The sequence below is a fragment of the Cygnus olor genome, chromosome 2 (assembly GCF_009769625.2).
Source record: "Cygnus olor isolate bCygOlo1 chromosome 2, bCygOlo1.pri.v2, whole genome shotgun sequence".
NCBI lineage: Eukaryota > Metazoa > Chordata > Aves > Anseriformes > Anatidae > Cygnus > Cygnus olor.
The window spans coordinates 145,262,386-145,289,425 of record NC_049170.1 but is presented as its reverse complement, the minus strand read 5'-3'; the positions used below and the strand labels follow the sequence as shown (position 1 = coordinate 145,289,425).

General features: G+C 42.0%; 1 long non-coding RNA gene across 1 annotated transcript; it reads right to left on the bottom strand.

Moving 5' to 3' along the window:
- Positions 1-11,363: 11,363 nt before the first annotated feature.
- Positions 11,364-23,303, bottom strand: LOC121066202. The gene is made up of 3 exons (XR_005817571.1): positions 23,293-23,303; positions 20,368-20,372; positions 11,364-11,636 (listed from the first exon to the last, which is right to left on the bottom strand). It is a non-coding gene; the product is annotated as an uncharacterized LOC121066202 (long non-coding RNA).
- Between the last annotated feature and the right edge of the window lie 3,737 nt (positions 23,304-27,040).

Sequence of the window (27,040 nt, the reverse complement as noted above, 5' to 3'; positions counted from 1 at the left end):
AAATCCAGATGACTTTGGGAAAACAACTCTTAAATAACAAAAATTAAAAAAAAAATAAACTTGCTGGTTTGGGTTTGAAAAAAAAAAAAAAAGAATAGGTATTTTATTTCTCTGAAATTATCTTGAAGATTACTTTCTTCTGATCCACACACAATCAGTATACACAAGTCATTGCACTGCCTGTATTCTGATTTGACAACAAAGCTTTATTTAATTTTGCGTATAATGAAAAATGCAGAAAAAGAAAAATACTTTGGTAACAATAGACATGAAATGACAGCCATTACTAAGTAAGCCATTACTGTTACTACATGCTAGGAATTTCTTAAGAATTCTCTATCTGTCTATATCTCTATCTATGTATCTGTTTTTTGGCAGTTTGGGAATAAAGAGTACTGGTTCATCTCTGGATGTGTTATGTAGCTGTGAAAGGCCTTATATTTTCATATATACCATCCAAGAACACTTAAGAAAACTCATATTTTAAACCTTTCAATTCCTCATCATGTCATCCTCAAAATACACAAAATGTGTAGACTAGAATAGGGGCATCCTGCACATCTGGGTATATTCTGTACTACAGCCTGGGAAAAGAGGGCTGAGAATCACAACTATGTACTGAACATCACCTCAAATGTAATATTCTGTAGTGTTCCCATATCATAAATCAGTCATTAAACGCCAGACCTGGACCACAAGGAGAGACCTGCACTAACGGAAATGAGAGACTTACTATGCTTTGCTGGGTTAAAAACTGTCTGGACGGCCGGGCCCAGAGAGTAGTGGTAAATGGACTGAAATCCAGCTGGCAACTGGTCACAAGTGGTGTTCCCCAGGAGTCAGTATTGGGGCCCATCCTCTTTAATATCTTTATTGATGACTTGGACGAGGGAATTGAGTACACCCTCAGTAAGTTTGCAGATGACACCAAGCTGGGGGGAAGTGTCGATCTGCCAGAGGGTAGAAAGGCCCTACAGAGGAACCTGGACAGGATGGGTTGATGGGCAGAGGCCAATGGGATGAGATTCAACAAGGCTACATGCCAGGTCCTGCACTTTGGCCACAACTACCCCATGCAATGCTACAGGCTTGGGGGAGAGTAGCTGGAAAGCTGTGCAGAGGAAAAGCATCTGGGAGTGTTGGTCGATCTTCTCCTGAACATGAGCCGGCAGTGTACCCAGGTGGACAAGGAGTCCAACAGCATCCTGGCTTGTATCAGGAATAGTGGAACCAGCAGGACCAGGGAGGTGATCGTTCCCCTATACTTTGCTCTGGTGAGGCCGCACCTCGAGTACTGTGTTCAGTTTTGGGCCCCTCAGTCCAAGGAGGACATTGAGGCCCTGGAACACATCCACAGAAGGCCTACACAGCTGGTGGAGAGTCTGGAACACAAGCCCTATGAGGAACAGCTGAGGGAAGTGGGTTTGTTTAGTCTGGAGAAGAGGAGACTCAGGTGAGAGAGACCTTATTGCTCTCTACAGCTACCTGAAAGGATGTTGTGGGGAGCTGGGGGTTGGCCTCTTGTCACAGATAACTAGTGATAGGACTAGAGGGAAAGGCCTCAAGTTGCACCAGGGGAGGTTCAGGTTGGAAATGAGGAGACATTTCTTCTCAGAAAGAGCAGTCAGGCATTGGAACATGCTGCTCAGGGAGGTGGTGGAGTCACTGTTCCTGGGACTGTTCAAAGAAAGCTTGGACCTGGTGCTTAGGGATGTGGTTTAGTGGGTGACATTGGTAGTAGGGTGATGGTTGGACCGGATATCTTGAAGGTCTTTACCAACCTTAATGATTCTATGATTCTATGCTGAGCTGCGAATAAGGCATGTCTTATTTTTTTATTGTTACTAATACTTTTAGCCTAGAAAATGCTAACTTATATATTATACTTCAATAGGACATGATAAATAAAATAATAAATTAATTATTATCCTGTAAAACATATGACTAATGCTGAATTAGCTAGCTAGCATATGTTGGTAAAATCAAATCTAGTTACAATATTTCTGCAAAAATTCCTATTGACTTTGAGAAAGACAAATAAAATGAAAATGATTTGACGTTTAATAGATTCATAAGGCAGCATAAATCACAAAAGGAACACTGGCTAGGTGTCTTAATCCTTGGTACCATTCAAAGTTAATTTCAAGCAGCATAAGATAGCATAAACAGGCCTACATGAAGAGTAGTTGAAGATATATTAATCTAGAAGATAGAAAATGAGAAATAGCTGAAGAGCTAGTTTTGGGGTGGAGGAGGAGAAGATTTACTATAAAGGATTTACATAGTAAGTATTGGCAAAGTATTATCAAAAATAATCAATCACCTTTAAAACAAATGTTTTTTCCCCTTGGACACAGGCCAATGACCAGGGTAAGTATGGACTCCTCAGAAGTAAACCTGCTAATGTCTATAGCACTTATTATATATATTACAAAATTTTCCTTCGTAGTGTAACAATTTCCTGAAATACTTCCTATAATTACAGTTTGTGTTAGAGAAGTTTATCTTATAAAGCCAAAAGATAAGGACTATTTTGGCTTAATGGAACTTTTTATGAATGGTTGAGGTTTTAATCTTATCTCCCTCTTCCAAGTGCTGTTGGAATTCAGCTGTCAAAGTGAAGGGGCCTCACTTTTGTCTTTCCTTACCTTCCAACCTCAAACTGTACATGAACTCCCCATTTTAACACAACAGTAAAATAATGCTTTCTGCTTATACAGCTCCTTTGGTTTTAAAGAGTGTAGCCCCAGTAAAATTTCTTTAGAGTGAATGCAAACCACCTTTACAGAAAGGAAGCCTAGTAAAAAGGTAGCTGCTAGGGAAAGCACATAGGCAGTTGATTACAATATTGTATAGAAAACTTGTATTTACATTTTGCATATGAATTGACATTCATATATGCCTTAGACTCATAATTCCATCAAAACTTAAATTGTCGTCTTTTGGAATGGTGAGTACCTGGGGGATGTCAGTAGGAAAGCTACCAGGGGAATTCTGCAGTTTCTAATGCACGGTTCTCCCACAATTCGAGATAGGAAGAAAATGCCTCATCACTTGCCCAAGCTTTTTTCTGTGTAGGTCTGAGGCTCCCACTGGGTGGTCTTACATTTTGATGGTAAGAAAGTGTCAGCTTATTCAAAGATAATGAAATCCCATATCATGGTCATGCAAGCATCACTCACGTAGCCTATATAATTCATATTTGGGTGCAGGAAATGCCACTCTTACAACTTCTTCATGGCATTGCAAATCCAGAACAATGTTATAACTTTTCTGAAGGAAGAATTTTTCCTTCATTTATCCAGCCAAGCATCCATTACACAATAATGAAGTGTTAACCACTCTATTTCTATAGCAACAGCTGACTTTGGGTCTGGCTCCCTCAGAGTCTGTAAATGTAAGTTGAACAAAGACATATATGTATTTGTTGTTTGCATATTGTGATAGAGGACATGCTTAATGGATTTTATTGTCATAGATCCTCTGCTGAATTTTTTCAGACTGACTTTCTGATTTTCTGTAGCGGGTTTATGTGGCAAGGTTTTGGTACCGGGGGGCTGCAGGGGTGGCTTCTGTAAGAAGAGTCCAGAAGCTGCCCCATGTTAGATAAGGGACAGTTTCAGTAGGCTCCAAAGGGACCTGCTGCTGGCCAGAACCAAGCCGATAAGCTATGTTGTTTGCACCTCTGTGAGAGCATATTTGAGAAAGGGAAAAACAAAAACAAAACAAAAACAAACAAGCAAACAAACAAACAAAAACTGCTGTACAAGAGCAGCTGGGAGAGTCAGGAGTGAGAACCACCCCTGCAGACACCAAGGTCAGTAACGAAGGAGGGCAGATGGTGCTCCAGGCACCAGAGTAGAAGTAACCCTGTGGCCTGTGGAAAGGACCGTGGTGGAGCAGGTTGTCTCCCTGCAGCCCGTGGGTACCATGGTGGAGCAGGTTTCCATGCTGCAGCCTGTGGAGGAGCCCATGGTGGAACAGTTGTCTCCCTGCAGCCCATAGGTACTATGGTGGAGCAGATTTCCATGCTGCAGCCTGTGGAGGAGCCCCCGCTGGAGCAGGTGGATGTGGCCTGGAGGAAGCTGCGGCCCATGGAGAAACCCCACTGGACCAGTCTCTGGGCTGGACCTCTAGCCTGTGGAGAGGACCCCACACAGGAGCAGATGATCTGGCAGGAGCTGTTGGTTGTGTGAGACCCATGTTGGAGCAGTTTGCTCCTGATGGATGGGCCCCGTGGCACGGACACATATTGGAGAAGTTCTTGAAGAGCTGCTGCCAGTGGGCAGCCCCCACAGGATCAGTTCAGGAAGGACGGCATCCTGTGGGAGGCACACCACATTGGAGCAGGGGAAGAGAGTGACCGTGAAGGAGTGGCAGAGACAAAGTGCTATAGACTAACCCCCCCCTCAGGAGGAAGAGGTGGAAGAGGGAGGATGATGGGAAGGAGCTTTTAGTTTGTTTTCTTTGTTTCTCACTTCTCTAGCTTGTTAGTAATAGGTAATAATTTTCTCATCTCCCAATGCTGAGTCTATTTTGCCCGTGGCAACAATTGTTGAGTGATCTCTCCGTTCTTATCTCAGCCCTTGAGCCCTTTTCATTGTATTTTCTACCGCTTTTCCTTTGAAGAAGGGGAGTGAGAGTGGTTGTGGTGAAGCTTGGCTGCCCAGCTTGGTACAACCACCACACTTTCTTGTTTGCTAAGTTGTAGAAATCCATCTCAGAGCACCTTGCTGACAGCATTAGTAACCCTATTTGTGCAGAAACTACATGCAGGTGCTGAGGGAATGAACACCTTCCGTGAGGATCCTAGATAAAATGGGATAAGTGTCTTGATGATCAGTCAGTTGTGGTATCTGCAGCAGGGCTGTTTATTGGCTGGCTACAATGTTTTTTTTTTTTTTTTTTTTTTTTTTTTTTTTTTTTTGGTTATTTCATTGGACTCTATGTTGAGCTTGTGAACACAACTGAGGAGGTTAAAGGTGACTATGGAGGTTAAAGGTGACTATGGTTCTACAAGTACAAACTATTTCCTTGGAGAAGTAGAGTCCAAACTGAGGAAAACTAAACAAAGAGGACATAATGGGATACAAATGTAAAATATGTATTAAAGGAATTTGGTTAATTTCCTTCCAAATGTAGCCATAATCTATGTAGCCTTGGTAAGCATACCGAGGAACTACTGGGGACCTAGGATTGCTGTACTATTGTTTCTTAGACATGTTAATGTACTGAATAAATATTTATCAAAATCTGTGGTAAGTACTACTGTCCATTAATAATGCTTCCTTCACAATGAATGCCTAACTCAGAGTACTTGTTACATACACGTTCCTAACAAGACCATAGAATCATAGAATCATAGAATATCCTGAGTTGGAAGGGACCCATAAGGATCATCAAGTCCAACTCCTGGCACTGCACAGGTCTGCCCAGAAGTTTAGACCATGTGACTAAGTGCACAGTCCAATCTCTTCTTAAATTCAGACAGGCTTGGTGCAGTGACTACTTCACTGAGGAGCCTGTTCCAGTGTACGACCACCCTCTCGGTGAAGAACCTCTTCCTGATGTCCAGCCTAAACTTCCCCTGCCTCAGCTTCACACTGTTCCCACGGGTCCTGTCACTGGTGATAACAGAGAATAGGTCATCTGCCTCTCCACTCCCTCTCGCGAGGAAGTTGTCGACTGCGATGAGGTCCCCCCTCAGCCTCCTCTTCTCCAGGCTGAACAGGCCCAGTGACCTCAGCCGCTCCTCATATGTCTTCCCCTCTAGGCCCTTCACCATCTTCGTCGCCCTACTCTGGACACTCTCCAACAGTTTAATGTCCTTTTTGTACTGTGGTGCCTAGAACTGCACACAGTACTTGAGGTGAGGCCGCACCAGTGCAGAGTAGAGGGGGACAATCACTTCCCTCGACCAACTAGCAATGCCGTGCTTGATGCATCCCAGGATACGGTTGGCCCTCCTTGCTGCCAGGGCACACTGCTGGCTCATATTCAGCTTGCTGTCAACCACAACCCCCAGATCCCTCTCTGCAGGGCTGCTCTCCAGCGTCTCATTGCCCAGTCTGTACGTATAGCCAGGGTTGCCCCGTCCCAGGTGCAGGACCCGGCACTTGCTTTTGTTAACCATCTTTGTTTCTTATTCATCAGGAAATGAAGAACTGATTAAAGAGGTGACTTAAGTTCCTTGGTCAACAGAATATTTTGACTGATAATAGACCTAGTATCAAAAATTGTTAATTTAATTTGAGCTACTGTAGGACTAAAGATTATTCCCTTTATGCTTTCAGTTTAAACACTTCTAAGTTCCACTTCCTGTTCTTGGAGAACAGGAGGGGTGCCTGAAGACTGGAGGATAACCAATGTCACTCTGATCTTCAAGAAGGGCAAGAAGGAGGATCTGGGAAACTACAGGCCAGTCAGTCTCACCTCTGTCCCTGGAAAGGTGATGGAACAGCTTGTTCTGCATGCCATCTCCAAACAATTGGAAGAGAAGGTTATGAGGAGTAGTCAGCATGGATTCACCAAGGGGAAGTCGTGCTCGACCAACCTCGTTGCCTTCTATGATGGCATCACCAGCTGGGTAGATGAGGGGAGAGCAGTGGATGTCATCTACCTTGACTATAGCAAGGCTTTTCACAGAATCACACAGAATCAAAGAATTGAAGGGGTTGAAAGGACCTCAAAAGATCATTGGGTCCAACCCCCCTGCCAAAACAGGTTCACTAGAGCAGGCTGCCCAGGTAAGCGTCCAGACGGGCCTTGAATATCTCCAGAGAAGGAGACTCCACAACCTCCCTGGGCAGCCTGTTCCAGTGCTCAGTCACCCTCACCATGAAGAAGGTCTTTTGCATGTTGGTGCGGAACTTCCTGTGCTCTATCTTGTGGCCATTACCCCTTGTCCTATCCCCACAAACCACTGAAAAGAGGTTGGCCAAATCCCTCTGTCTCCCACACTTCAGGTATTTATAAACATTGATGAGATCCCCTCTCAACCTTCTTTTCTCCAAGCTGAACAGACCCAGGTCTCTCAGCCTTTCCCCATAGGGAAGATGCTCCAGGCCCCGTATCATCTTTGTGGCCCTCCACTGGACTCTTTCCAGGAGATCCCTGTCTTTTCTGCACCAGGTAGCCCAGAACTGGACACAGTACTCCAGGTGAGGCCTGACCAGGGCAGAGTAGAGGGCCAGGATCAGCTCCCTTGACCTGCTGGCCACACTCCTTTTAATGCACGTCAGGATCCCATTGGCCCTCTTGGCCATGAGGGCACACTGCTGGCTCATGGGCAACCTGTCGTCCACCAGGACCCCCAGATCCTTCTCCTCAGAGCTCCTCTCCAGCAGGTCGTCCCCCAGCCTGTACTGATATGTCAGTTGTTCATTCCCAAATGCAGAACTCTACACTTGTTCTTATTAAACCTCATTTGGTTTCTTCCTGCCCAGCTCTCCAGCCTGTCCAGGTCTCGCTGAATGGCAGCACAGCCTTCTGGCGTGTCGGCCACTCCTCTCATCAGTGTACTTGCTGAGGGTGGGCACTATTCCCTCATCAGGGTCATCAATGAAGATGTTGAACATGACCGGACCCAGCACTGACCCCTGGGGAACGCCGCTAGTCACAGGTCTCCAGCCGGACTCTGTGCCGCTGATCACCACCCTCTGAGCTCAGCCAGTCAGCCAGTTCTCAACCCACCTTACTGTCCACTCCTCTATCCCACACTTTCTCAGCTTTGTTATCAGGATGTCATGGGAGACAGTATCGAAAGCCTTGCTAAAGTCAAGGTAGATGACATCCACTGCTCTCCCCCCATCTACCCAGCTGGTGATGCCGTCATAGAAGGCAACGAGGTTGGTCGAGCACGACTTCCCCTTGGTGAATCCATGCTGACTACTCCTCATAACCTTCTCTTCCAATTGTTTGGAGATGGCATGCAGAACAAGCTGTTCCAACACATTTCCAGGGACAGAGGTGAGACTGACTGGCCTGTAGTTTCCCAGATCCTCCTTCTTGCCCTTCTTGAAGACTGAAATGACATTGGCTATCCTCCAGCCTTCAGGCACCTCTCCTGTTCTTCAGGACCTTTCAAAGATGATAGAGAGCAGTTCGGCAATCACCTCTGCCAACTCCCTTAGCACACGTGGATGCATCCCATTGGGACCCATGGATTTGTGTGCATTGAGCCCACTCAGACGCTCCCGAACCACTCTCTTGTCAACCAGGGGGGAGCCCTCCATTTCCCAGCCCCTTTCTCCTCCCGCCAGGGTTGAGGAGTCCTGCAGGGGAGTCCTTGAAGCAAAGACTGAAGCAAAGAATGCATTCAGTATCTCCACCTTCTCGGCGTCTCCTGTTACCAGGACACCCCCCTCGTTCAGTAAGACACCCACATTATCCCTAGTCTTCCTTTTACTGTTTACATACTTAAAAAAACCCTTCTTATTATCTTTTATCTCTAGGTGGGCTTTAGCCTTCCTCATCACGTCCCTGCAGGCCCTGACAACACTTCTATACTCCTCCCAAGAGGACAGGCCCTTTTTCCACATTTCACAGACCTTCCTTTTCCTTTTGATCTTATCGATGAGCTCCTTGCTCATTCACGCAGGTTTCTCTACCCCCCTTCCCCCATTTCCTATTCTTAGGGATGCACCGATCCTGAGCTTGGAAGAAGTGCTGTTTAAATGTAGCCCAGGTCTCTCAAGCACTCTTGCCTTCTAGCAACCTAGCCCATGAGATACTCCCAAGCAGGTCCCAGAAGAGGTCGAAGTTGGCTCTTCGAAAGTCCAGGGTAGCAATCCTGCTACTAGCCTTACTTCTTCCACCAAGTTCCATCTTGAACTCCACCATCTCATGGTTGCTGCATCCCAAGCTGCCCCCAACCTTCACATCCCTAACAAGTCCATCCTTGTTGGTAAGGACAAGGTCCAGAAGCACCCCCTGCCTCTTCGGCTCCTCCACCACCTGTGTCAGAAAATTGTCTTCAACGCACTATAGGAACCGTTTGGACTGTGCGTGCCTGGCTGAATTGCTTACCCAACAGATGTCTGGATAATTGAAGTCCCCCACGAGAACCAGTGCCCACGATTGTGAGGCTACTACCAGCTGCTTGTAGAAGGCCTCATCGACCTCCTCCTCCTGATCTGGTGACCTGTAGTACACCCTCACAACAGTGTCCCCCATACCAGCCCACCCCTTAATTCTCACCCACAAGCTCTCCACTTGTCCTTCACCCTCCCCCAGGTGGAACTGGGTACACTCTAATTGCTCCCTCACATAAAGGGCAACCCCACCCCCTCGCTTCCCCAGCCTGTCTTTCCTAAAAAGGACATAGCCCTCCATGACAGCGTTGCAGTCATGCGAGCTGTCCCACCACGTCTCTGTGATTGCAACGAGATCGTGGCTGTGTGACTGAACACAGATCTCGAGCTCATCCTGTTTATTTCCCATGCTCCGCGCATTGGTATACAGGCACTTTAGGGAAGCAACAAGCGCAGTTACCCCTGGAGGGATGCAAGAAGAAGATTCCGGATGGGGTATCGGGATCATTACCTTCTCTGAGGAACCCTCAGACAATCCTATGGGACAACTCAGAGGTTTTTCCCTGCTATCTTCAACAGTGACAGCAGTGACAACTTCCCCCAGCCCTTCTCTGTCACTTTTAGCTCCCCTCCCTTCCCCCGTCAAACCTAGTTTAAAGCCCTGGTAATCAGCCCAGAGAGCTTGCTCCCCAACACACTTGTGCCCCTCTTGCTGAGTTGGAGTCGGTCAGCAGCCCACATACCTGGCTTCTCAAAGGACTAGCCAAGATTGAAATACCCAAATCGTTGGTTCAGACACCACCCCCTCAGCCAGTCATTTACCTGTCCTGTTCTCCTCCTTCTTTCTGGGTCCTGGTCACCCAGCGAGAGGACAGAGGAGAACACCACCTGCATCCCCGATCCCTTCAACAACCTTCCCAGGGATGCAAAGTCCTTTTTAATATTCCTCATTTTTCTAGTTGCAGCTTCCCGGGATCCAACCTGAATGACAACAAGAGGATAGTAGTCCTCCGGTTTAATGAGCTGTGGCAGAGCCTTCCTAACGTCTCTGACACGTGCCCCAGGAAGACAGCACACCTCTCTGGACAGGTTATCTGGGTGACAAATGGGAGCCTCAGTGCCCCTCAGCAAGGAGTCTCCGATCACTAAGACTCTCCGTTCTTTTTTTGTGGCACTGGTTGTGATGCAGTGCCCCGTCTGGCCCTGATCCCTATGCTCAGTACTTCCCCCAATCTTGACACGCTTCTCAGGGTTGCTTCTTGGGTTCGGACTACTGTCCAGACCCTCAACCTCTTCCTTTTCCTGCCTGAGAGCCTCAAATCTATTACCCAGGGACACCGTGGGGGTTGGTGGCACCGTGGGTGTCAGGGGCAAATGTCTCTTTCTGCTTTGAGCTGAGACGAGGGTCCACCCCTTTTCTCTTGTGGGCGGTCAAGCCCTCTGTACTGCATGTGATCAGCTGGGTCAGCTTCTACCCCTTGCAGGGACTTAGGAGGGGGATGCTGGGCATCAGCAGGGCCAGGTTGACACCTCCAATCTGTCACCCTCAGAGACTCCCAGGAGGCCCTCAGGCTGCCGATTTCTCGCTGCAGCCCAGCCACCTGCTCGAGGAGCTCCTTAAGCAGGGCACACCTACACCCATGACAGCCTCTTTTCCGTCAGGACCAAGGTGAGTCTCCAGATTCCAGAGCTCGCCGCAGTCACCACTCTGGACTGCCACTTCCCCCCTCAGGGGATCCACCTGAGTGCCCACATGAGCCCAGAGAGGCAGCATCTCCTCTGTTTGGGTTGCCACCTCGGACCGGCCACTGCGATGGGTGCCCACCATGGTGAATTCTAGGTGCAAAGAGGCGGAGTTCCCCGAGGAGAGGAGGGGAAGAGAAAGGGAAGTGGGAAGGGGGGGAGAGGAGCCTCCTTGCATCCCTCCCTGCCCTGCCTGAACTGCCCCGTGCAAAGTGCCTGTGCTAACTGCCAAGCCAGTTCTGTTAGCGCGTCCTGTTGGCGGCGCTCCTGGGTCGCGGCGCTCCCTAGAGACTGCTTTTATAGCGTCGGGGGGTGGGCTGCCGTCACCCCTGGCTCCTCCCTCAGCACGTCAACGCCCGTGGCGGCACAAGCACAGCTCTTGCCTGCTCGGGGGGAGGGGGCCAGGGCTGCAGCTCTGTCCAAGTGGCTCTGTGCCGCGTTGTTGGAGGGGTTTAGGGGTTGGCTCCGTTCGTCTCCCTGCTAGGAGCCCTCGCTGCAGCCGATCCGCGCGAGGTCTTCGTTGAAATGTCATTTTAATAGTGTCTCCTATGATATCCTACTAACAAAGCTGAGGAAGTGTGGGATAGATGAGTGGACAGTAAGGTGGGTTGAGAACTGGCTGACTGGCTGAGCTCAGAGGGTGGTGATCAGCAGCGCAGAGTCCGGCTGGAGACCTGTGACTAGCGGCGTTCCCCAGGGGTCAGTGCTGGGTCCGGTCATGTTCAACATCTTCATTGATGACCCTGATGAGGGAATAGTGCCCACCCTCAGCAAGTACGCCAATGATACAAAGCTGGGAGGAGTGGCCGACACGCCAGAAGGCTGTGCTGCCATTCAGCGAGACCTGGGCAGGCTGGAGAGCTGGGCAGGAAGAAACCAAATGAGGTTTAATAAGAACAAGTGTAGAGTTCTGCATTTGGGAAGGAACAACTGACATATCAGTACAGGCTGGGGGATGACCTGCTGGAGAGTCGTTCTGCGGAGAAGGACCTGGGGGTCCTGGTGGACGACAGGTTGCCCATGAGCCAGCAGTGTGCCCTCATGGCCAAGAGGGCCAATGGGATCCTGACGTGCATTAAAAGGAGTGTGGCCAGCAGGTCAAGGGAGCTGATCCTGGCCCTCTACTCTGCCCTGGTCAGGCCTCACCTGGAGTACTGTGTCCAGTTCTGGGCTACCTGGTACAGAAAAGACAGGGATCTCCTGGAAAGAGTCCAGTGGAGGGCCACAAAGATGATACGGGGCCTGGAGCATCTTCCCTATGGGGAAAGGCTTAGAGACCTGGGTCTGTTCAGCTTGGAGAAAAGAAGGTTGAGAGGGGATCTCATCAATGTTTATAAATACCTGAAGTGTGGGAGACAGAGGGATATGGACAACTTCTGTTCAGGGATTTGTGGGGACAGGACAACGGGCAATGGCCACAAAATGGAGCACAGGATGTTCCGCACCAACATGCAAAAGACCTTCTTCATGGTGAGGGTGACTGAGCACTGGAACAGGCTGCCCAGGGAGGTTGTGGAGTCTCCTTCTCTGGAGATATTCAAGGCCCGTCTGGACGCTTACCTGGGCAGCCTGCTCTAGTGAACCTGTTTTGGCAGGAGGGTTGGACCCAATGATCTCTGAGGTCCCTTCCAACCCCTTCAATTCTTTGATTCTGTGAAGATGAGTAGTACATGCTATTTAAATAATCACATGCTTGAAAGTAACTGTGTGTGAAACAATACATCAATTACTTGTTTCTAGGACTGCATATAAGTTTTAAAAGAAATCATGACTTGTTTATTTTCTACTAACAGAAAAATGGTAATTTTGTGATGCTGACTGCTGTCAAGGCAAGATCTCTTGAGGGCCAGATTTTATTTTATTTTATTTTATTTTATTTTATTTTATTTTATTTTATTTTTTTTGTTAGTTTGTTTGTTTTTGGTCCAGATTGATCAAATAGCTTGGTACACAGTCACTGCATGCTTGAGAGAAGAGGGAGAAAGTTTTTCCACAGTTGGCCACAAAGTGGATTTATATTTATTTAATAGCATCTGCTAATACAATGACCACATCACTGCCACATGCAGGAAATAAACCTGGGAGAGATCCTGAGTTTGAGGGTGGGGAAATGCTTGGTATGGATTTCTCTGATACTTCAAAAGTAACTGAAATATTCCACAGCTACGCTAGGCAGTTTACTCAAGTGCTTCCTTTTCTTATTATTAGAAAAAAATTCCCTACAACCTGTTGCTTTCTTGCTGGTCATTAACTTTTTTTTTTTTTTTTTTTTTTTAAATCTCCAACATAGACATGGAGAGAACTACCTAGGTAAAACAACTTAACGCTTCTCAATGTTTCCTTAAGTAATACCTTTTCTAGACTTCTGAATATTCTGTCTTTCTTTAGATCCTCACCAGCTGGTGGTCTACATGCCTCTCATCTTCATTTCCTCAACAAGAAGACACCTGACCAATGCAGTACTACAGTACTTATTTATTCTTTAAATGCCATTTGTTCTGCAGTTCTTTGAAGATATTTCCATATGTTTCTAGCTCTTCATAACTTCTTCCCAACTAAGCTGAGTTTTGGCAAGACAAACTGAAAGATTTTCTACCTACAGGGTACCCTTGCAGCAAAATTTATTATGATTTGGATTGGTGTATTGAAAGGTCAGTGGAAAGTTGGCTGGTCCAGGATCTTGTGATCAGCAGTACAAAGCATAGCTTGTAGCTTGTTATTAGTTATTAGAAGAGCTAATTGGAGTTAATACTTTTTAAGCAGGTTTATTAATGACCTGATGGAGGAGATGGAAAGCACTTACAGCAAATTTGTTGATGATAAAAAACTAAGGGAGCAGACAGTAAGGTGGAGGGCAGAACAACTATACAGAGAGCCCTCAGCAGACTGGAGAAATGGTCTGACTGAAAGCTCATGAAGTTCAACAAAATGGAATGCCAAATTCTGCCCCTGGGGAAGTATAATCCAATGAACCAGTACAGGCTGGGGTCCAACTCACTGGAAAGCAGCTTTGCAGGAAAGAACCTGGGAATCTTCATGGACAAAAAGGCAACTGGACAACATGAACAAGAATGCAGCCAGCAGTGAAATAATTCTCTCTGATCAGCTCTTGTGAGAACACATCTGGAGCACTGTGTCCAGTTTTGGACAGACCTCAGTGGATTTTGTTTCTTATGGAATGGGTAGATAATTAACACAGAGGGAAGAATGGCCCACATAACCTCCAAACAGAAGATTCTGGCCAAACGTACGGATCAAAAAATGTTGCGTAACATGAGAATTATTACTGACGTGGTGATGGCTAACCTACATCTTGCTCAATTTCTATCTTTCTTTCCTTCTCAAAATGTACAAAACTTCATTTCCCAGAAGCTTTGGATATAGATTAAAAGTTAATGCTTCATTTGAATACCCACTCATAATGCAGAAGGGTTATCATGCTGTAAATATAATTTATGTATTATTATGGAATTAATACGTAATGATTTGGACCACTGTCTGTCTTATTCTGGATTCTGTTTAATCAAGTGCTCTCTGTATTATTTACTGGATAACTATTTTGAGGTAATTCCTGTACTTAGCACTTGCGTAGGAGGCTTGGAAATATCTCTGTCCTGTGTAACAAAGTATTTTTTTTTTAATTTTCTTGAGTTTCCTGATTCCAGATTTTTAAATTTTGTTTTGTAAAGGAAGAAAGTTCAGATCATTATGCAGTCATTGTTGTAGTTCTTGGCATTAATGTATGGCCCTTCTTGTCTTGTCTTTGGGAATTTTTCCTTCAGAAAAAATTTAATGAGAAAACCTAATCATGTTGTGAAATTCCACATGCAAGTTATTCAGTTTAGCATGGTTAGAAATAAGACACTTGTAAATGTAGTGAGAGATACACATGTACAGAGCAGCTGTTATACATTTTTCTGAATAAAACATTTATAGAAATTTACTTTTTGCCAGAATGCTCACGTAAACCATGCATACTAAGCATATTCAAGATCCAGCTCTACTCATTAACATAAAAGAGGTCTACTATGAGATTCAGAGTAACTCTTGTTCGGGGAGTTTTACCTTGCTATATATGAGGCCAAACCATGCTGAAAACATAGGACCCGACAAGGTTCTTCCAAACATAGTAATTTGTGGATTGGTTACTAACACTGGTAATTCTGAGGCAATTAGGTTCCATCCACAGATTCTGCCGTTTTCCATAAAAAGTTTAATCAAGACCGGTGCATTTGTTTGGTGACAGAGTGTAAATGCCTCACATCCTACTATATTTGTAATAAACCAATCAGCAGAGAAACAAATGTATCATACAAAAATATGTTTCATCTGGCTGTTATATTTTGGCTGACCATGCAGCACTAGTGAGGATAAAAAAGTTTGATGCAGATATAATCACTGGGAAAAAACATAAAAGATAATTTGTACTATTGCCTGGGATTTGTACATTATATATCCTACATTTTCTAGATACATACCTGTTATTCATGTGAACAAATACAGACTTATACTAAGCAATTCAAAGTATAATTCACGTCACCCTAATGTAAATTTTCAAAACAAGTAAGATGAATCACATTCTAAAACCATCTAAATCTACTCACCTCAGAAATCTTGTGGACACCCTGTAGCTTTGATGCAGATGTTTCACTTGTAGATAATTGAGGTTAAGAATATAAGAACACAGGAAAATGGCTCCGTATTGTATCAGAAGAAATGCCTGTCTAGACTGGCACCCTGTGTCCATCTATGACCAATAGTATGTGCAAGAGGAATATAAAGACATAAGAATAGAGCAAATATAATACTAGAACATACAGTATGCATTTTTTTCTCATTCTCTCTCCACTAAATTAAAATTAAAGAATTTAAGCGTAGAATAAACATGTAGAAATACTTCCCCTAAATAGTATCCAGCATTTATTTAACTCCGGACTTACAACTCAGAGTTTCATGGGTTAGAGTCCTTTGTATTTCAAAGTCTTTGATGGATTTCTCTGTAGTGAATTTGTTGTAATTTATTAAACACAGGTAAAGTTTTAGTGATGTTAGCCGATATACATCCTTCCATAGAATCATAGAATCATTAAGGTTGGTAAAGACCTTCAAGATATCCGGTCCAACCATCACCCTACTACCAATGTCACCCACTAAACCACATCCCTAAGCACCAGGTCCAAGCTTTCCTTGAACAGTCCCAGGAACAGTGACTCCACCATCTCCCTGAGCAGCATGTTCCAATGCCTGACTGCTCTTTCTGAGAAGAAATGTCTCCTCATTTCCAACCTGAACCTCCCCTGGTGCAACTTGAGGCCTTTCCCTCTAGTCCTATCACTAGTTATCTGTGACAAGAGGCCAACCCCCAGCTCCCCACAACATCCTTTCAGGTAGCTGTAGAGAGCAATAAGGTCTCTCTCACCTGAGTCTCCTCTTCTCCAGACTAAACAAACCCACTTCCCTCAGCTGTTCCTCATAGGGCTTGTGTTCCAGACTCTCCACCAGCTGTGTAGGCCTTCTGTGGATGTGTTCCAGGGCCTCAATGTCCTCCTTGGACTGAGGGGCCCAAAACTGAACACAGTACTCGAGGTGCGGCCTCACCAGAGCAAAGTATAGGGGAACGATCACCTCCCTGGTCCTGCTGGTTCCACTATTCCTGATACAAGCCAGGATGCTGTTGGACTCCTTGTCCACCTGGGTACACTGCCGGCTCATGTTCAGGAGAAGATCGACCAACACTTCCAGATGCTTTTCCTCTGCACAGCTTTCCAGCTACTCTCCCCCAAGCCTGTAGCATTGCATGGGGTAGTTGTGGCCAAAGTGCAGGACCTGGCATGTAGCCTTGTTGAATCTCATCCCATTGGCCTCTGCCCATCAACCCATCCTGTCCAGGTTCCTCTGTAGGGCCTTTCTACCCTCTGGCAGATTGACACTTCCCCCCAGCTTGGTGTCATCTGCAAACTTACTGAGGGTGTACTCAATTCCCTCGTCCAAGTCATCAATAAAGATATTAAAGAGGATGGGCCCCAATACTGACTCCTGGGGAACACCACTTGTGACCAGTTGCCAGCTGGATTTCAGTCCATTTACCACTACTCTCTGGGCCTGGCCATCCAGCTTGTTGTTAATCCAGCAGAGTTTACATGTCCAAGCCATGGGCTGCCAGCTTCTCCAGGAGAATACTGTGGGAGACCGTGTCAAAGGCCTGCTGAAGTCTAGGTAGACTATGTCAACAGGCTTTCCCTCATCCACCAGGTGGGTCACCCGGTCATAGAAGGAGATGAGGTTGGTCAGGCAGGACTTGCTTTTCATGAACTCATGCTGACTGGGCCTGGCTGGGCCTGTAATTTCCATAGTTACGTTACACGTATACTGGATTATGCTGAATGTAAAGATCTTTCCCTGTATATCTGCTGTATATTTTATGAAGTTCATATTGCAGTTTTGGAACTTGTTTCTTATTATAGTTAAATAAAGGATACCTGTTTGTATTTTGCTGCTTAAAAATACCTGGGCCTGAGGCAAAGTAAGAGTAAAGGGAAAATAGTGTAGAAGTCTTTAGAGAGTACTAACTCTATGTGCTCTTGAATTAAATTAAAAAATACTGTAGCCCTGGGAAAGAAAAATCATTCATTTATCTAATGTAGCCAATACACTTTGCAGATGTTTCTAACTTCAGGAGAGGCATCTAGACAAATAAGGCATGACTCACATTTTCCCCTATTTTATTTAATTTATTTATTCGTGTCGTGAAAGATTGCAAATGAATAACTGATGCCATTAGAAAAACACATTATTGACTCTTATTTAATTCTCAGTTGGAAAAAAAGTTTGCTGAAAAAGAAAACCCTTTAATGTGATTTTTTTCTGAGATTTAGAACATTTTTGGAAGCTTTTGAACTAGATCATAAAGTCTTTAATATTTTGTCTTTTAATACCAGCATGTTATGAATTCGGGGACACTAATATTTATATTTTTATTTTTATTTACTCAACTCAATTAACAATGGAGAGGAGCTCTATTTACTGGTTTTGCAAGGGATAGATTTAATTTTCTTTGCAATAGCTTGCATGGTGTTATGTTTTGGATTTCTGAGGAAAGCACTGTTGGTAAGACATTGATGTTTCAGCTGTTGCTGAGCAGTGCCTACATAGTCTTCTGTGTTTCTTATGCTGTCCTGCTAGTGAGCAGGCTGGGGGTGCACAGATATTTGTGACAGGACACAGCCAGGACAGCTGACCCATACCATATGATGTCATGCTTAGTAATAAAAGCTGGGAGAAAGAAGGAGGAAGGGAGGGATGTTGCGCATGATGGTGTTTGTCTTCCCAAATAGCCACTAAGTGTGAGGAGCCCTGCCTTCCTCAAAGTGGCTGAACATCTCATCTGCCTGTCAATCGGAAGAAGTGAATGAATTCTTTGTTTTACTTTGCTTGTGTATGTTGGTTTTACCTTACCTATTAACTGTCTTTATCTCAACCCACAACTTTTCTCACTTTTACCCTTCAAATCTCTTTCCTATCCCACAGAGGGGCTGTGAGCAAGTGGCTGTGTGGGGCTTAGCTTCCTATTGGGGTTAACACACAACACTACCATCTGTTATAGATTTCCTGACCAATGTATTTGGAAAATTATTTTAAGATGTGCTTAAGACCCCATACTTATATGGAAAAGACTAAAGGCTTGCTATGACTCCCAGACAATACTGGCCTTCTGCTTCTGTGCTACAGTATTTCTTAAAACATACAGAGAATGGATGACACAGAGCAGCCTATTAATGGTTTTGTATAAAGTATCTGGCTAGGGTCTGAAGCTAAATGAAAATTGTTTCTTTTCAGATTGTGGGGCACATATTTGGCACATTATTAAATTGACTCATCCACAGAAATGTAGGCATCTTTTTCTAAATATCTCATTAATCACCCGAAGACACCTCCACCCTTTCAGTTTGTACGCCTAGCTTAGACTCAATACTTAAATTTTGGAGGCTGAATTTAGATAAAAAAGGGATTGCACTTATAATTCTTAGAATCAAAACCCTTATGTAGTTAAGGGGTGGTGAAGTGTTTCATTTTATTTTGACTGCTTTAGTCTCCAACCAGCAAAACAAGTAAAAATATGTACTGAAAAAAATATAGAAATATTGCAAAGCAGTGAGTTCTGCTGCTGCTATATATCCAGAAGGTAGTTTGTATTCTAACTTGCTCATATTTATTCCTGCTTATTATGTACTCTAAAGGTTTGTAAAATAAATTTTAAGACAGCTAACTATCCCCTAAAATCTGTAAATTTCGGTGATATTCCAGCTTTGCCCTATCTTTATATTCCCACAAATGATAAACACAGAAATTATTTGCTACAACAGAAATTTCTCATTGTAGAAGGGAAAGTTTGTTGAGGTCAGTATTATAACATTCCAGTCATACTGTTATTGAAAAGGTTAGCTTTCCAACTGTAAATCAGATGTGATATTGTAATCACCTACTTTGAAGAAGTACCTGCAATAATCTAAATGGTGACTGTGAAAGTGAAGATTTTCCATCACCAAAGGAACAATATACTGTATATTCAGAGTTTTAAATTATGTTAGAATCTACAGTCCTTTGATATAAATGGAAAATATCCTGTTGACTATATTAGTGACTGGAATGCAGCATTTTGATTATAGAGTAACTTCGAAAAAAATATTTTCCAAATGTAGACAACATTAGGATTCCTATTCTAGATCTGTGAAAACAATGACCGTGTTGTTAATCATGTTATATATTGCTGTTGCACAAACAAGGAAGTAAAAACAAAAACAAAAACAGAAAAACAAACCAAAACAACAACAAAACACACACACGCACACAAAAACAAAGAAAGACCAAAAAAAACACAACATACACACAAGGAAATCTCCAACTAAAACATTTTTTCATCACTTTAGGAGAAAATTGCCTGGAGAAGAGAAGACTCTGGGAGACCTCACTGCAGCCTTCCAGTGCTTAAAGGGGACCTACAGGAAAGCAGGAGGGGGACTCTGTTTGGGAATGTAGTGATGGGACAAAGAGTAATGTTTTTAAACTAAAAAAAGGGTAGATTTAGATTACATATTAGTAAGAAATGCTTTACTCAGGGGGTGGTGAAGTGCTGGAACAGGTTACTCAGAGAAGTAGTGGATGCCCCATCCCTGGAAGTGTTTAAGGCCAGGCTGGATGCACCTTCGAGCAACCTGGTCTGGTGGGAGGTTTCTCTGCCCATGGCAGGGGGATTGGAACTAGAGGATCTTTATTTTATTTTTTATCTTTTATCCCTCTGCTATGGGCAAATAATTCTGCTGATTCATTTGATACCATCAGAGATTACTATGGAATAAAATAATGTAAGTTTTTTTTTTTTTTTCTTTTTTTGTGAGCTACAAGATCAGCGATAGCTGTTATTAAGGTAGTCCATGTACATTGGTTAGAAGATGTCAGTCTAATACTCTTTTTTGATAACTACTAATAGGAAAACAATATAATAAATCTACAGTACTGAGCTTTAAGCAAAAGTAAATTCTGATTGGAAATGGTGTAGAAGAGGATTAGTACTAAAACTGAAAGATGGATAAACAAAGGCTACAGAGATTCATGAACAGGAATTGTTAGGATCTGGAGAAGTTCAAGGAGTGCTCAGGAAATGGTGCTGGAATTAGTTTTGTTTATTGGTATGGTTTTATTTGAAATAATTGTATGTATATTTGCTATACTTCTAGATTATTCAAATCATTTTAGTACAGGAAAGGATCAGAGTATCATACAAACAGATGTAGATAATCCTGTGGATTAGTGCAGTAGAAATAAGTTAACACTCCAGCAATACAATCTAAGTCATTCCACCTGGAGGCTGGGAGGAGAGGAGGGTTCTTGAGGTACTAGATGTTTTGAAGATAAGAATGTGTATCAGCATGGATGCAGTCACTAGAAAGGCTAATATGACTTAATAAGATGGCAGAATCTTTAGTAGACGGGAGAAAATATTAATATCACTTTACAAAGTATACATGATACTTTTTTATGTTCCATCTACCCATATTCTGACAATAAGAATTTACACTGTAGTAAGTATAACAAAGTTACCTCCATATATTCAAATATTACAGGCATAGAGGAAACCCCTCTATTATCTCCAATGAACCTTGGATTATGATAAAGTATAAAAAATATGTATTCTTTTCTAAAGCATATCATGCTTTCATATCTCTGAGCTTTTGCTTTCCATCTATTTAGGTCAACAATAAAGCTAAGCAAGAAAGGTAAAAGAGTCATCTAGTTAAACAGGATCCTAACAAGAACTTAAACACAATTGCCAGATTTATGGTTTTGAGTGCAAGATTCTTCTGTGCCACCCTTAAGGCAAAACTGCTTTGGCAAATCAAAGAAAAGAGATCAAAGAGCACTAAAACATTGGGGAACTCCCTGGGCCTAGCAGAGGGTAGGATTAAACAAATGTCCAAAAACTTCCCCAAATGTGCCAGTGCAGTGAGGATTACAGTGAACACTTCTGTGCACTTTTCTGGACTTCAGTTAACATCTCTGCAAAGAACTGGACTCAGACTTTGTGTTTACTTCAGTTTCTCAGACAGATGAGATGAGGGATGAGGAATTTACACCATGGAATACAGTAAGCCAAAGCACTAAGTTAAACTTTGGATATATTTTCAGCTATTCTGTATAAGTGATAGGCATGCAAATATTGGTATTGTATGTATGAAAAGTAAGCCAGAAAATCAGAGAGCCTGAAATCATTATACTTGAAGCTTTTCTGGTGAGAAGAAAGAAATACGAGATCATTTTCCTTGGCATTTTTATTATATAGCCTGGAGATGGTTCTTCCAGCCATTTTGAGAATACTTGTTTTCTTCTATAAGAGTTTCAATATTGCCTTAGGGATTTTTAAATTATAATTGTTGATTCAGTTTTCATTTGCTGTGTATATCTTAAATAGGTGCCAAGAGTCAGATGCTGTTGTTTGGAATATCATAGGTAGGTACTTCAGGAGGAAAAAGATGTTTAAAACGGCATTCTTTTTCATGGTGATGATGATAACTGCTTAATAGCAAAAGCAGACATTGGCCTCTGTCTGAATCCTTTAGAAGTTTTATTCTTTGCAAAGAGGGAGTCTTTTATTTTTTATTTTTTCAGCTCTAATCTACTCTTGTTTTAAATTAATGGAAAATACTGATTTTATTTACAGTGAAATCAATTTTCAAACTTGATGTTATGATTAAATATTACCTTATGATCTGTGTGGTATTTTTCTGCTTGCCACCAGTGACTAACCTGTATCATCCTAAAAGCACCTAGCGTTGATCTTTAGGAATGTAAAATAAGATGTTTCCAAGTAATAAACTCTGTTTGCTACTTTCCTTCTTAGCTTCATCAGAATCTTAATTTCTGTCATGATATTAATGAAATTTACTTTTGAAGCAAACAACAGTAAGACATTCTACTAGATTTAAGTCATTCATTCATACCTTAAAAGCAAAGAGACTAAGTCCATATCTCTGATCCAAGAACAGGATTGTAGGAATTTTACATTAATTTTGACTAGTGATTTTAAATTGCCTTTAAACTGCATAAATATATATTTATTATATTATTATATTATACTATATTTACTACATTATTATATATAAATAATACTACTATTAATTGTACCTTGGAATGACTAAACTGGGATCCTTAGTTTCTATTAGAATTCCTCAAATCTAAGAAACAATATTATTGCTTTGAAAGGTACAGATAAGACCATATTAAATTTAATTTTTAAACTTTTCTTCTTCTGTAACAAAAGAAAGGTTTTTCTGCCTACCCTACAGATTTTGAAAAGAAAATAAAAGCTTTCCATAAATCATGAGGGAGTAGCATAACAGTGTGCTGCACCATTCAGCAAGGCTGGCTTTTTTATCTCAACATATTTGAAGTGAGCACTGTTGAAGGTGCTCAGCATTTGCAGCTGTGACTAGAATCTACTCAATGGAATCAATTTATTTTATTAATAAATTAATTTATTTATTTATTAATTTATATATTATTTATTCTATGTAAAAAATCCTACAAATATTAGAATTGCAAAATCAAGCATTCAAATAAGATAATGAGGTAATGTCTAGATTGAAGTTGTCTGTATAACCTCACTCTGATTAGATAATGATAAAAAAGTGAAGATATTAGAGATAGGCTATGCAGTTTTAATCTGACAGATAGATCAGGATTCTGATCCAGGTCCTCCCACAGATATAGTTTTGTATTTGTAGTCAACAAACCTTTCATAGTGTAACTTTCACCATTGTCTACTTGATCCCTCTTTCCAAAATAATGAGCACTCAGAAACGTAAATCGTGAAGCATATGTTATGTAATGCTAAACACACCACAGAAACAAGTTTTTTGTTAGCTGCCCAAGTTATCCATATGTTGCTGACTTGTGACTAATAAGGGCCTATGCCCAAGCTATACGAGCTAGTCAGTGTCACCCAGTGCCCCATAGCATTGACATGCAAAGCCATCCAAAGTCCATTGAACAGTTCCATGTTGCAGCGGTGAGCACTAGATGAGGTAAACTAACAAATCAGTTTTTAATATAGGTCTGACTAATGTGGAGGGAATGTGAGGTGAGGTCACGTTGTGCACTGAGAAGAAAACAAAACACTGATTGAAAGACTGAGCAGTGTCCATGAATGAAGGATCCCATGGAGAGGGAAAAAGGAAGTTGAGTGTTTAAAAGCAATCTTAAAATCTAAACATGACAGATATGCATGCATGTTTATGCACTGTGAATTTGCTAATTATTTTTTCCTTTGTAAATTTAATTATAGCTTTTCACAGCTTTTTATTTATTTATTTATTTATTTGTCCTTCTAATGATAAAAGGAGAAGGTCATTCTAATGATAACCTTTCTTCTGGACTGTGTCTCCTTCTATAGCCTTTTTGAAAGAGAGTGTATGTCAATAGGATATCACTCTGGTGACTAGCAGGAGTGAAATCTAAAACTATATCTGGTTGGGAAATTAGCAAGTGTCCACTCTGTAGAGCAGATGCTAAAGACCTGATGACCCTTATTGGGGAGGTTTACTTCAGACTAATTCTCATCTGGTCCCATGGACTGGATGCCATTAGTGAAAGTAAAACATTTCTGGATTACATCTTTTGCTTTGGTTCTATCCAAAGGAGTCCAGTATGTGTACGCTAAGACCACTCCCCACTGACAATCATACTACAGCAAGTGTGGATAATTGAGAGATTTATTTCCAAAACATGCATCCAACCTGTTTAAAATTATTGGGAAGCCAGCTTTATACTAACTATGCAAATCCTTACTTTTGGAGCTACCAGAGCAGCTGATAAAAATACTATACTGTCAGCCTTTCTGTGGGCATACAAAGCAACAGACATCACAGGTACAGGCAGACAGCCAGGGACTAGTGAGACTTGAATTTATTTGCTTCTGTTCTAGGCACTGAAGAAGGTGTTTAACTGAGATCAGACTCTATTCAGTTTTCTTCTAAGCCTGGCTTAGTCCTGTGTTTTCTAAGGGCAGATTTTCCCCTGCCACCCTCTCTAATGCAGTTCCAACACGTCTCAGCCCAGTTTCACTCTTCTCGCTCAGCCACATCCTTATCCATTCACCTACACTGAGGAGAAGCATCTTTTGTGTCTGTTTTGCACACCAATCCAAGCTCTCCTCTTACATGCCTCATCTCTGCAATTCCTGGTCCAAGATTTTTCATTAATGTTGCATAGACATTTCTGCTGAGAAATGACATTAGACATAGACATAGACATTTCTCAGTTTCTGCTGAGTATTTAGGATACCACTAAACTATTTTTAAAGTGTATCTTCTCCCTTCTTAAAAAGAGACTAAAACCTCTCAGATAAATTAGCAATGCCTGTATTTTCAACACAGAATGGAATATTTTCAGGCAGGAGACACATTTAATAAAAATAATGTAATGTTTCTGAAATTGATAAAGTTTCTGTGCTTGCAAAATATGTGTTAAATTATTGTGTCAGTCATCAATTTCAAATAATTATCTACCTCATCATTAGCCTGACAAAAAGAATAGCCAGAGTGGCTCTTAAGCTTGTGTTGAACTGAAATTGTGAAAATATAAGACCATAACCAGCACAGCAGCTTTGAGTTACTTATATTCATGCACTACTGATATATATGACCAAATCTAGCTCGCAACACTTAAGAGACCATGCATAAAGATGCTATAGAATGCATTGTGGATGTTTTAGAAGAGGAGAGGCATCAATTGCAAACAAATTATGATGGCAGGGAAATTGTCCTCAGAAATGAGAGGAATGTCTTTAAAACAGCTTAGAACCCAGCTCGTTTAGACATTGAAGATAATTTGCTGGACCAAATTCTGTTATCATTTGAATAAGTCTGTGGCCAGCACAGTTTTGCTGAATTCATTGCGTTTATTCTGTCTTCTAACCAATGTGAATGAGAACAGAATTTGGCTAGTGGAGGAGTAGTGCTGTGAAGCTCCTGCAGCAGAAACTGGGAGGAAGTCCAAATGATTAATGCAAACCTGACATTAAAAAATAAAATAAAGTCAACACATATCAATCTCCCCACACTAAAAGAACTGACAGTACATACAATTAGTATAATTCATGCACCTACTAAAATAATTAATACCTCATTGTACTCTACTTGCTCTTTAGATGATGTTATCCTGTAAGTGAAATAAGTTTAATATTCCACTGATCTGTAATGTTAATCTCTTACAAATGTGGATTTAAAAAAAATAATAAAATAAAAAAATAACCTGACTCATTATGTTCATTTTCTAACTGGAACAACTGGAGCAAGTTTGTTTCTTTTCAACCTTTGTTCTGCTACTTCTGCATCGGAAGAAACATGTTTTCCATGTTGGGACATCAGACTTAAATGTAGTCTATATCCCATATTGTTTTGCTGCAGCCTGACTTGAAATCATTATGCAAATTACTGTGCTCATTCCAGCAGAAATAAATTGCTCAAAAAGCTTGAATAAATTTTCCTTTTGGAAAGTTAACTTTATCAGGTCAAAATTATCAAGGTGAAGTCAATCAGTTGTGATCCAGTAAGGACTATGATGTACAAAGATATATATGCATCTGAAGAAGAGACTATAGAAATCAACTGAATATAGTGATATCTAGTTAACCATGCTAAAGAAAAAGTAAATCACGAGAGCTGAACCTTGACGTCTAGCACTGTTGGCATGAACTCATGCTTAGAGATGTACCTTCTCCTAAAATTCAGCATCTGCTCAACTGACTCAAACAGTAATTTTTCCCTTCATCTTATTAGTTACAATAAAAAATAAAATAAAATGCATCATCAGAACAATTCATTGAAATTTAGTGTTGTGTTAATTTTGAAAGACAGTGAAAGTCATCCTTTGTCTGAATGACAGGACATTTTTGTGTGGGATAAACACTCTTACATGGATATAAAAATAATCATTCATTTGGAAAGTGGGAGAGAAAAGGTGCAAGATTCAAGACAGGTATTAGAGTTTTGGAACTCATATAATGATGGCTGAATTCTTAGTCTCCCAGATCTGAGACTGTTTCATCCATTTCCTATATTTTCCAATATTTCTACTGTATTCCTTCTTTTTCCTCCTCTCTTCTATATTTTCAGGTAGTTCTGAAGTAAACTGATTTTGAGTATACCAGCGCTAGACATAAATTCCTAAAATGACAGATTCCATAAATTGCAATTGTAGATCTGCATCTCACAATACATGAATGAGAATGCATTGGGAAACAGATAAAAATTGAATGAAAATATAATATGCACTTGTTTACTGAATTGTATATGTTGACAAAAATACTGAGAGCAAATTAATAAGGAATGGGCTGTAAGATAGTTGTGGTGGGTTAACCCCGATAGGCAGCTAAACACCACCCAGTCACTCCCTCTCTTCCTCTTTTTTCCCCTCTCTCCTTCTCTCCCTCCCTGTCTCTGTCCCTTCCTCCCTCCTTCCTTCTCTCAAAAATGGGATGGGAGAGAGAACTGAAAGGTTTAAGAGACAGAAAATTATTGGGTCAACATAATGACAGGCTAAGTGAAGGAACAAAATAAAACAAACAAAAAACTCCAAACCAACAAGTAATGCAGAAGTAATCATTCACCACCAGAAGACTGATGCCCAGCCATGATCTGAGCAAAGCAACTTTGGGAAAGTTACCCTCCTTGCCCAGTTTTACTGCTGATCATGACATTATAAAACTTGAT